Source organism: Bombina bombina, chromosome 5, assembly GCF_027579735.1.
Source record: "Bombina bombina isolate aBomBom1 chromosome 5, aBomBom1.pri, whole genome shotgun sequence".
In the NCBI taxonomy this organism is placed as follows: Eukaryota; Metazoa; Chordata; class Amphibia; order Anura; family Bombinatoridae; genus Bombina; species Bombina bombina.
This window is the reverse complement of record NC_069503.1, coordinates 674,229,526-674,241,838: the sequence shown is the minus strand read 5'-3', so window position 1 is coordinate 674,241,838 and position 12,313 is coordinate 674,229,526. Positions and strand designations below refer to the sequence as shown.

Genomic DNA, 12,313 nt, shown 5'->3' with positions numbered 1-12,313 from the left:
TAATTTACCAAATACTGCACACATTTCCCCCAGGGACTACCAATTAGGAGTCCAACAAGGTGAAACGAATATAGTGATAGCAGCATACCCACATATGCATGGTCACTAACCACGCGATAGGGGGAAAGTGTGATAAGGGCTGAGAGCACCCAATTACAAAAACACTAAATTACCTAACCACATTTTTACATTATGGAGGAACCTGAAACAAATGGGCAACATGAACTTTACAGAGGCGGAGGCTGCACAAATCAGATTTGCAGCAATACCACAAAGAGAGATGACAGAAAACCCAAGGGATATATTTGAAAAACTGTTAAAACTAAAAGGGGAATTCGTGGATTAAACACTTCATGGGAGTTCTCTCAGAATACCATAGTCGAAAATTTATACCAAGAGGCTTTAGGATAAAAAATCTGCCTACAATAGGAAGAAATAACCCTGATTTTTGTACTAAATGGTGTAATATTCTTAAAAAGTGCTCACTAGACCTAATTTTATTAGTAATTGAAGAAGCCAGCAGGTTGCTGCTAATAACCAATAATGAAATAGATACAATGGAACAAGCAAATGTTGAAAAACTGAGTTTGGATAAAGAAAAGGACTGGCTCAAGCAAATAAAGGATTATATAAAAAAATATGAAGATGAGCTCATAACGTTTAAAAATAGGAAATTTGAGGTTGTGGTCAAGGTACCCAAGACATATATATCCATCTTGATTCTGTCTGATGGAGCATTGTTGCTCTCTCTCCTCCCCAACAGGCTGAGTAGATGTCATATTACTTGGCTCATTCCTAAGCATTACTACTTGACTACCTACTACTACTGGAATAATATGTATTGTTTTTATAAAGCACACAGTGACAGCTGGAACTGTGTGGCACCTTGGTAACCATTGACATCCGCAGCACGCTGGCGGAACACTGAGCGCCATAGAGATGTGACATCACTTCCGGGACGCCACCAGCCACAGCAAGGAAGGAGTCCCGACATGGTGGAGAGTTTAAAAGCATTAATGCACTGTTTGTTAACAATAAGCTGTCTGAGGACGTGGGTAACCCCGAAACTTTACAGAGAATAAGGATTTAAAGGGACACTGTACCCAAAAATTTTCTTTTGTGATTCAGATAGAGCATGCACTTTTAAGCAACTTTCTAATTTACTCCTATTATCATTTTTTCTTCGTTCTCTTGCTATCTTTATATGAAAAAGAAGGCATCTAAGCTTTTTTCTTGGTTCAGCACTCTGGACAGCAGTTTTTGATTGGTGGATGAATTTATCCACCAATCAGCAAGGACAACCTAGGTTGTTCACCAAAAATGGGCCGGCATCTAAACTAATATTCTTGCATTTCAAATAAAGATACCAAGAGAATAAAGAAGATTTGATAATAGGAGTAAATTAGAAAGTTGCTTAAAATTGCATGCTCTATCTGAATCATGAGATAATTTTTTGGGTACAGTGTCCCTTTAAGTATTTAAGACCCAGTGAGTGCTACCATTATTGCGGAGTATATAGAAATTGTATGCACCCTGGGCAAGAGATCACAACGGCTGCCTTGCTTGCAGTGTGGAGGCTTGGAGTGCTTCATCCCAATGTGTGTGTGTGTGTATATGTATGTATGTATGTATGTATATATGTGTGTGTATATATGTGTGTATATATATATATATATGTGTGTGTATATGTGTGTGTGTGTGTATATATATATATGTATATGTGTGTATATATATATATATATATATATATATATATATATATATATATATATATATATATATATATATATATATATATATATATATATATATATATATATATATATATATATATATATATATATATATTCTCACACAGAGAAAGTCCAGCACTCAATTACACGCTCTCAGCTAAGATTAAAAGCAAAAAGGGAAGAGTTAGTTACCGCATCTGGCCAAATAGGACAAGCCCAGGTACCACGTCAAGGTCTCTTCCAAAACCTGGGTCCCTAAACACCACACAATGCAAGCTCTCAATCCAACAAACTGGGAACAAGTGAAGGGTGCACAGGTTTATGTAATTACCCTAGACATATACAAAACATGAAAGGGGACTACACTCTCGGACCGGGTACACATCCCATGACCCTGCAACAAGCAAAGCCCTGGGTGCACAATAGCACTCTAAGGAAGCTGCACTGTCCCCTGAGTCACAAGCAGTTAACCCCAGGTCTGGGTGCAAGGCCCATATATGTGTGTGTGTATATATGTGTATAGGCAAGTAAGTAAAAATGTAAAGTCTTTTAATTCCAAACATCATGAAGAGTAGTAGTAAAGAGTATACAGTGTATAGCCGTGCTCCTCAGCGTGCTAAGCTTGCTTTGTTTTTCAATCTATTTTAAAAGTCTGCAGTTTGCATCTCCAATTCCCAGAACTGAAAACCTCACATTTAAATTAAAATTACAAGATTAGGTGGCAAATAAATAATTTCATATATTGTTTTTTTTTTTTTTTTTTTTTTATTACATGTAGTTGAACATTATATATATTACAATATCAATATATTGTATGTCCCCTTAACAAATAAAAAGAAGAAATAGTGTGTGTGTATATGTGTATGTATATGTGTATATATATATATATATATATATATATATATATATATATATATATATATATATATATATATATATATATATATATATATATATATATATATACACAGACAGACAGACATCCCAAACTGCAAAAACTCATTTCAGGGAGGTGGCTTCACCCGCTCCTGCGCCAACACCCACCCCCCCCCCCCCCCACCTCATAGTTATATATTGTACACCTTGAAATCCTAAATAAGATAGCATTATCATTAAAGTAGCTTCCTGCTAAAATCACAAAAAAAAAAAAGTAGCTTTATTGCTCAACCACATACAACAAACCTATTTTCCAGTGATAGTACGCTTGTTGAATGCTTAAATATTTTAGAATACGAAGTTTAATTACGTGCAGTAAATAAGGTGGTATTTGTGTTATTATTTTATTAAAATCAGTGGGGGGCTTTTTGGTTACTGATGCATGCTTTGAGGGTTCTATAACGTCATAGCAACTAAAGGCATTCCTTAAAGAAACACTTTAGGGTTTGGGCCACATTGGATCATAGTACTTGGAGTTTCAGGGAGATTGCATTCCATTTGCTGGCATCAGGGAGCTGCTATTACAATCAGGGAGACTCCCTGAACTTCAGGGAGAGTTGGGATGTCTGTATGTATGTATGTGTGTATATATATGTGTGTGTGTGTGTGTGTGTGTGTATGTGTATATATATATGTGTATATATATATATATATATTCACTATTTCAATAGAGAGAAACACGAAGAGGACACGGTAGTGTCCTCTCCAAAGAAAGACAGGGATTTCAGCACTCCAAAAATTTAACTCTTTAATAAGAGATATCCATAAAGTATTCAAATTATATATGTAAAAAATGGTGCTCCCCAGCACAACCTGATCAGCGGCCGGGCCCCCTAAATCAAACCACACATAGATAGTTAATAAATGAATTTTATTACAAGTGCGAATAAAAATCAAGTGTTTCAAAATTTAAAAAACACATAGAAAAAGCTGGCCAGCTCACATTGGTTGCTAACGATGCAATAACAACCTTAAATATAGTTATAGCAAAGTTATTTGGCAACACCCCAAGCCAGTGGGTAGCCCTGTGAATACACAGGAATCTGCTACCATGGATATAGGAGGGGATCCATGCAAAATAACTAAGACAGCAACAAGTATTGGCAACACCTCTCTCAGAGGATAACCCAAACTGATTGGAAATATGTTATCATGAGGTAAGTACCTGAGGATCTATGCCTAATACTTCTAAGTATAAACAAAAAAATATACATGTAAGTTGTTATGACATGTAAGGCTTATTTTTACACTTTCGTACTAATGGACAACACCCTTACCAGAGGATAGCACCAATATAATTAAAGGTTATAGCTATCATAGTAAACCATATACGGGATCTATGTCCATAGAATACTACTAGCAAGTATGAACCATTAACATAAAATGTATCAAGCAGGCAAAAAAAAGGGAAACATATTAAAGAGTCACTTGTACTTCATTGCAACATGTAGTGAAAAATGTTTCAAACAGAGATCACTCTGTAACTTGGTTTCCCAAAGAGTGTGTTCCATTTAGAAAGTTAGACTCGATAGTCAAAGATATTGACTATCAAGTCTAACTTTCTAAATGGAACACACTCCTTGGGAAAACAAGTAACACAGGCCTAGATTTGGAGTTTGGCGGTAGCCGTGAAAACCAGCGTTAGAGGCTCCTAACGCTGGTTTTAGGCTACCGCCGGTATTTGGAGTCAGTCAAAAAAGGGTCTAACGCTCACTTTTCAGCCGCGACTTTTCCATACCGCAGATCCCCTTACGTCAATTGCGTATCCTATCTTTTCAATGGGATCTTTCTAACTCCAGTATTTAGAGTCGTGGCTGAAGTGAGCGTTAGAAATCTAACGACAAAACTCCAGCCGCAGAAAAGTCAGTAGTTAAGAGATTTCTGGGCTAACGCCGGTTCATAAAGCTCTTAACTACTGTGCTCTAAAGTACACTAACACCCATAAATTACCTATGTACCCCTAAACCGAGGTCCCCCCACATCGCCGCCACTCGATTAAATTTTTTTAACCCCTAATCTGCCGTCCGCCACCTACGTTATACTTATGTACCCCTAATCTGCTGCCCCTAACACCGCCGACCCCTATATTATATTTATTAACCCCTAACCTGCCCCCCACAACGTCGCCGCCAGCAACCTACAATAATTAACCCCTAATCTGCCGTCCGCATGCCGCCGCCGCCACCTACATTATAGCTATGTACCCCTATTCTGCTGCCCCTAACACCGCCGACCCCTATATTATATTTATTAACCCCTAATCTGCCCCCCTCAACGTCGCCTCCACCTGCCTACACTTATTAACCCCTAATCTGCCGAGCGGACCGCACCGCTACTATAATAAAGTTATTAACCCCTAATCCGCCTCACTAACCCTATAATAAATAGTATTAACCCCTAATCTGCCCTCCCTAACATCGCCGACACCTAACTTCAAACATTAACCCCTAATCTGCCGACTGGAGCTCACCGCTATTCTAATAAATGTATTAACCCCTAAAGCTAAGTCTAACCCTAACACTAACACCACCCTAAGTTAAATATAATTTAAATCTAACGAAATTAATTAACTCTTATTAAATAAATTATTCCTATTTAAAGCTAAATACTTACCTGTAAAATAAATCCTAATATAGCTACAATATAAATTATAATTATATTATAGCTATTTTAGGATTTATATTTATTTTACAGGTAACTTTGTATTTGTTTTAACCAGGTACAATAGCTATTAAATAGTTAAGAACTATTTAATAGCTAAAATAGTTAAAATAATTACAAAATTACCTGTAAAATAAATCTTAACCTAAGTTACAATTAAACCTAACACTACACTATCAATACATTAATTAAATACAATATCTACAAATAAATACAATGAAATAAACTAACAAAAGTACAAAAAATAAAAAAGAACTAAGTTACAAAAAAATAAAAAAATATTTACAAACATAAGAAAAATATTACAACAATTTTAAACTAATTACACCTACTGTAAGGATTCCATTTCTGGTTTTCCTTGCTACAGCAGCTCACCTACACACACCTGTATTTAAGTCATGTCTCCGCCCTAAACAAGTGCTTAGTTATTGTGTTCAGTACAGCTAAGCTGTTTGCTCTATTCTTAAAAGAGTACCTTTTGCATATATAATATACTAACAGATTATAACCAAACATTTGGATTACAAATATAACTTCTATCTGGGTTATTACGGGACTGCTCCTTCGTATACAGCCTGGGTTGCTATATTTCTACAAACTTGCCTATTTGTTCGCCTAATATCCATTCACTTTCACTGCTTGCTAACTGCAGTACTTCTGCCATTTAATCTGAGGATATCGACTCTACAAGTTACTTTCAACCTGGAAACTACCGGAACTTCCACCGCAACTACTAAGTGAGTTAATTTCCATTTTACTCTCATGCTATACAGTTTTGCTTATTTAGCTGCATACCTTCAACTCATTTTAAATCCGGAGATAATTACTTGAAATACCAGCTCCGTTACATCTCTACGCTGTTAGTGTGACGTCACCGAAAGGGAATCCCCCTGCTACCAGTTACGCCTCTACCTGCGGTCTCAAGTTACACTGCTCCGCTTCCAAGTTACACTGTAGCCTGTCAGCAGCTGCTTCTCACAAGACGTTACAGACAAACACAGGATTATTCAGTGAGAGTTGATATCATTTGTTTGCCTATTACAGTGGGACTTAAAGGAATAATATCTTTTAGTGAATAGTACTTTATTCCTGCTTTTGACCAACGAGTCATTTTTGATAAAACTTCACTCTGAAAAACCACAGCCTATGCTAATACAATAGTCTGTTGATTAGAGTGATACATATAAAAGTAACAGATTCGGCAGTTGCGATCCTGCTTAAGAAAAACATAAGAGAATCTTACAGAATAACTAAGCCAAATTATGGATCCAGCCGAACTCCCTCAAATTGTGTACAACTTGTCCCAAAGAGTAGACCAACTCAGTCAGGGACTAAGAGACTTACAACTGGAGAATGAGACACTTAGAAAAGTTATAAAAGACAGTATCACTTCAAAACAAACATCTTTAGAGTCATCTCCTGAGCCTTTCGTGGCTCCACCTGATTTCTTCCATGGAGACAGAAACCAATATCGTCATTTTAAGAATGCCTGCCTCCTTAACTTCAGTCTTAAACCTAAAACCTATCCTAATGATAGGGTAAAAGTTCTTACTATGATTAGTTACCTAAGGGGAGAACCACGAATATGGGCTGACACTCTTTTTGAGAGTAACAATCCGGTTCTGTCATCTTTCTCATCTTTTCTTGACGTTATGGATGAACTTTATAACGATACCAACCTGCAGTTGACTGCTGAGAGTAAAATGAGGAAATTAAAACAAGGTTCTAGACCTGTGGAACAATACATAACAGAGTTCAAACAATATGCAATCGACTCTCAATGGAATGCCATAGCCCTTAGAAATCAATACCGGCTTGGTCTCTCTGACACTGTCAAGGACGAATTAGCAAGAACCGAGTTACCAGACTCCCTTGAAGCTCTTATGAGACTAAGTAGCCAAATCGACAGAAGATTGAGAGAGAGAAGATCAGAAAGGCCATACTCTGATCAGGGGTACAAAAAAGTCTCCACTCCTAGTACACCTATTCGCAGACCTAACAGTCCTAGTTCTGGCGGAGCTGAAGCCATGGACATTAACATCTTCAGGGGTCCCATTTCTCCAGAGGAACGGATAAGAAGGAAGACCAGGGGCCTGTGCATGTACTGTGGTGCTGCTTCCCATACTCTCAAGGATTGCCCTGTTATACCTCAGAAAAAGAACAGTAAGTGCCACACTGACTTTATCTCTCAGATAATACGTAACAAACCACTTCACTGTTCTCTACTTTTTGTCATTACAGTGGGCAAGTAAGCAGATGAACATCCCAGCTATCGTGGACACTGGAGCTCAGGGGAACTACATCGACAGCTCTATAGTATCTGAAAATAAAATACCTCTGATAAAAAAATTGTCTCCAATTTCACTTCGAGTTGTTGATGGCTCTGAGATTGCCTCTGGACCTATTACACACCACACTATCCCACTCTCAGTAACTACCCTGAAAAATCATCATGAACATCTCTCTTTTGATGTGATTACTTCCCCTCTATTTCCAATAGTTCTGGGTTTATCTTGGCTGCAACTACATGAACCCCAGATCTCTTGGAAATCTCTCCAAATACAGTTGAATTCAAAGTATTGCCAACAAACATGTGTTAGACAGTCTTTACTTTCTATAAACCCTACTACTGAGTCTGTTATTCCCAGTGAATATACTCACTTCTCGGAGGTCTTTAGTAAAAAAGAGGCTGAAACACTTCCCCCTCACCGACCTTATGACTGTCCTATAGAATTAAAACCTGGAACATCCCCACCTATTGGCCATTTATATCCACTATGTCAATCTGAGTTAGACTACCTTAAAACTTACTTGGATGAGAACTTGAAGAAAGGTTTTATTCGACCATCTGTCTCTCCTGCAGGTGCTGGGATGTTTTTTGTCTGTAACAAGGATCAGTCCTTACGTCCTATCATCGATTTCAGACAACTAAACAAGATCACCATTAAAAACCGATATCCACTCCCACTCATTCCAGAGCTCATTGAGAGATTACGTCATGCTACTATATACACTAAACTGGATCTAAGGGGAGCGTATAATTTAGTACGCATCAGAGAGGGTGATGAATGGCTCACTGCCTTCAGAACCAGATATGGGTTGTACGAATACTTGGTTATGCCTTTCGGCCTCACTAATGCACCTGCTACTTTCCAGTTTTTTGTAAATGATATCTTCCATGATCTACTCGATATCTGTGTCATAGTTTATCTAGATGACATTTTAATTTATTCCTCTAATACAACTGACCATATAAAACATGTTAGTTGGGTTCTGTCACGACTTCAGGTCCACCGTCTTTACGCCAAATTGGAAAAATGTATTTTTCACACTAGAACTATAGATTTCCTAGGTTATTCCATCAGCCCCAAGGGTATTCAGATGCAAGAGGGCAAAGTTGATGCAGTGAAAAATTGGCCTACTCCTCTCACTAGAAAGGACCTTCAAAAATTCCTAGGATTCAGTAATTATTATAGGAAATTCATTCGCAACTTTTCTAGAATTTCCAAGCCACTTACTACCCTTACCAGTCCTAATTCTACCTTCTGTTGGACAAAAGAAGCTGATGTTGCTTTCAGTTTTCTAAAACAAGCTTTTTCATCCGCTCCTATTCTAAAGTACCCTGATCCAGACCTTCAGTACGTTTTAGAAGTTGATTCTTCTGACTATGCACTTGGTGCAGTCCTCTCACAACGCAAAACGATTAAGGACCCTCTATTCCCTATTGGGTTTTATTCCAAGATTATGTCTACAGCAGAGATGAATTACTCCATAGGAGATAAAGAATTATTGGCTATAAAAAGAGCACTGGAATTTTGGAGACACCTTTTGGAAAGTACCTCCAGTCCTATTATTATTTATACTGACCACAGAAATCTTGAATTCCTACAAAACAACAAAACGTTATCTGCCAGACAGGTGAGATGGAGTCTTTTTTTTTAGTCGTTTTGATTTTCAAATCGTGTACAGACCAGGATCAAAAAACGGAAAAGCTGATGCCCTGTCTCGTAGAGACCAAAGACCCATTCAACAAGTGGCACCTAGCTGTATTTTGCCACCCTCAAGATTCCTCGCTTTACTTCCAATCCCAGTTCAAGACTATGAAGCTGCCTTCTCTTCTGACAAACATACACCATTGAACTCTTTGGTTAAGAAAGATGGATTTTATTACCATGGCTCTAATTTATATATTCCAGAAAAACTTGGAGTACAGATCATTAAGGAACACCATGACCCTCCATTATTAGGTCATGCAGGAATCAGACGCACCAAAGAGCTCATAAACAGAACGTATTGGTGGCCATCTATGGAAAGAACTATCAAAGAATACCTTCAACAATGTAACAGTTGTATAGTATCCAAACCTGAGAGACAACCTCCATACGGTCATCTTTTGCCTTTGGAAATCCCTTCTTCACCTTGGGCTCATTTAGGTATGGATTTCATAGTAGACTTACCACCAAGTTCTGGACTCACAACCATTCTTGTAGTAACAGATCACTTCACTAAAATGGCTCATTTTATTCCTTACCACAAGTTGCCTACTTCTGCAGAAACTGCCCATTTGTTCTTAAACCACGTAGTACGATATCATGGCTTACCAACTGTTATAACTACTGACAGAGGTACTCAGTTCACTTCAAAGTTCTGGAAAGCACTCACTAAGTCTCTCCAAATAGAACAACGTTTGAGTTCAGCCTTTCACCCTCAGACGAACGGACAAACTGAAAGGCTAAATCAATGGCTCGAACAATATCTACGTTGTTACTGTTCTTACCATCAAAATAAATGGACATTCTTTCTTGCTATGGCTGAGTTTTCATACAATAACACTATCAATAGTACCACCAAATACTCTCCTTTTTTTGCATCTTTCGGATTTAACCCTAGATTTAGTATTCAACATTCCTCCTCAGAGGATACACCTTCTGTTGATGAATTAATACAACGGTTAGCCGAAAACTTCCAACATATACGCACCAATATACAGCTAGCACAAGCTTCCCAGAAAAAATACTATGATCTAAGACGAAGACCCGCTCCAAAGTATGTTATAGGAGATTTCGTATGGTTATCTACAAAGAGTATCAAATTACACCTTCCAAAGAAAAAATTGGCCAGTTTATTCATCGGACCGTTCAAAATTACATGTATCATAAATAAGAATGCTGTTACTTTGGACCTGCCTGATTCATTAGGAATTCACCCCACATTCCACGTCTCATTACTCAAACCTTATGTTGGCCAGGTCCCTTTTAAACCCCTTCTTCCTCCTGATCCTGTAAGCCTGGACAGTAATGTCTATGAAGTGCAAGATCTTCTGGATTCAAGATATTCTAATGGAGTACTTCAGTATCTTGTCAGATGGAAGGGTTTTTCTGCAGATGAGGACTCCTGGGAACCTCATAATCACATAAATGCTGCAAGGTTGGTTGCACGTTTCCATAGACGTTTCCCACAGAGACCTAAACATGCAGCCGTGGTCGGCTTCCTTGAAGGGGGGGTACTGTAAGGATTCCATTTCTGGTTTTCCTTGCTACAGCAGCTCACCTACACACACCTGTATTTAAGTCATGTCTCCGCCCTAAACAAGTGCTTAGTTATTGTGTTCAGTACAGCTAAGCTGTTTGCTCTATTCTTAAAAGAGTACCTTTTGCATATATAATATACTAACAGATTATAACCAAACATTTGGATTACAAATATAACTTCTATCTGGGTTATTACGGGACTGCTCCTTCGTATACAGCCTGGGTTGCTATATTTCTACAAACTTGCCTATTTGTTCGCCTAATATCCATTCACTTTCACTGCTTGCTAACTGCAGTACTTCTGCCATTTAATCTGAGGATATCGACTCTACAAGTTACTTTCAACCTGGAAACTACCGGAACTTCCACCGCAACTACTAAGTGAGTTAATTTCCATTTTACTCTCATGCTATACAGTTTTGCTTATTTAGCTGCATACCTTCAACTAATTTTAAATCCGGAGATAATTACTTGAAATACCAGCTCCGTTACATCTCTACGCTGTTAGTGTGACGTCACCGAAAGGGAATCCCCCTGCTACCAGTCACGCCTCTACCTGCGGTCTCAAGTTACACTGCTCCGCTTCCAAGTTACACTGTAGCCTGTCAGCAGCTGCTTCTCACAAGACGTTACAGACAAACACAGGATTATTCAGTGAGAGTTGATATCATTTGTTTGCCTATTACAGTGGGACTTAAAGGAATAATATCTTTTAGTGAATAGTACTTTATTCCTGCTTTTGACCAACGAGTCATTTTTGATAAAACTTCACTCTGAAAAACCACAGCCTATGCTAATACAATAGTCTGTTGATTAGAGTGATACATATAAAAGTAACAGATTCGGCAGTTGCGATCCTGCTTAAGAAAAACATAAGAGAATCTTACACCTACTCTAAGCCCCCTAATAAAATAACAAAGACCCCCCCCAAAAAAAATGCCCTACCCTATTCTAAATTACTAAAGTTCAAAGCTCTTTTACCTTACCAGCCCTGAACAGGGCCCTTTGCGGGGCATGCCCCAAGAAATTCAGCTCTTTTGCCTGTAAAAAAAACCCATACAATACCCCCCCCAACATTACAACCCACCACCCACATACCCCTAATCTAACCCAAACCCCCCTTAAATAAACCTAACACTAAGCCCCTGAAGATCTTCCTACCTTGTCTTCACCTCACCGGGTATCACACCGATCCGTCCTGGCTCCGATATCTTCATCCAACCCAAGAGGGGGCTAGACATCCATCATCCGACGGCTGAAGAAGTCCAGAAGAGGGTCCAAAGTCTTCATCCTATCCGGGAAGAAGAGTAGATCTGGACCGGCAACCATCTTCTTCCAAGCGGCATCTTCTATCTTCATCCGATGAGGACCGGCTCCATCTTGAAGACCTCCATCGCGGATCCATCCTTCTTCTCCGACGACTTCCCGACGAATGACGGTTCCTTTAAGGGA

The 12,313-nt window shown here is 38.5% G+C and overlaps 1 protein-coding gene across 4 annotated transcripts in view; it reads left to right on the top strand.

The window, feature by feature from the left end:
* RNF152 (ring finger protein 152) overlaps positions 1 to 12,313 on the top strand; it is a 50,435-nt gene that overhangs the window by 31,749 nt on the left and 6,373 nt on the right. The window contains exon 1 of one of the 4 annotated variants that reach the window (XM_053714622.1): positions 11,186 to 11,242. The exons of the other annotated variants lie outside the window; for them this stretch is intronic. The gene's annotated coding sequence lies outside the window, so the exon portion shown is untranslated. Of the gene's footprint in view, positions 1 to 11,185; positions 11,243 to 12,313 lie in introns of those variants that run through there. 4 annotated transcript variants of the gene reach the window in all.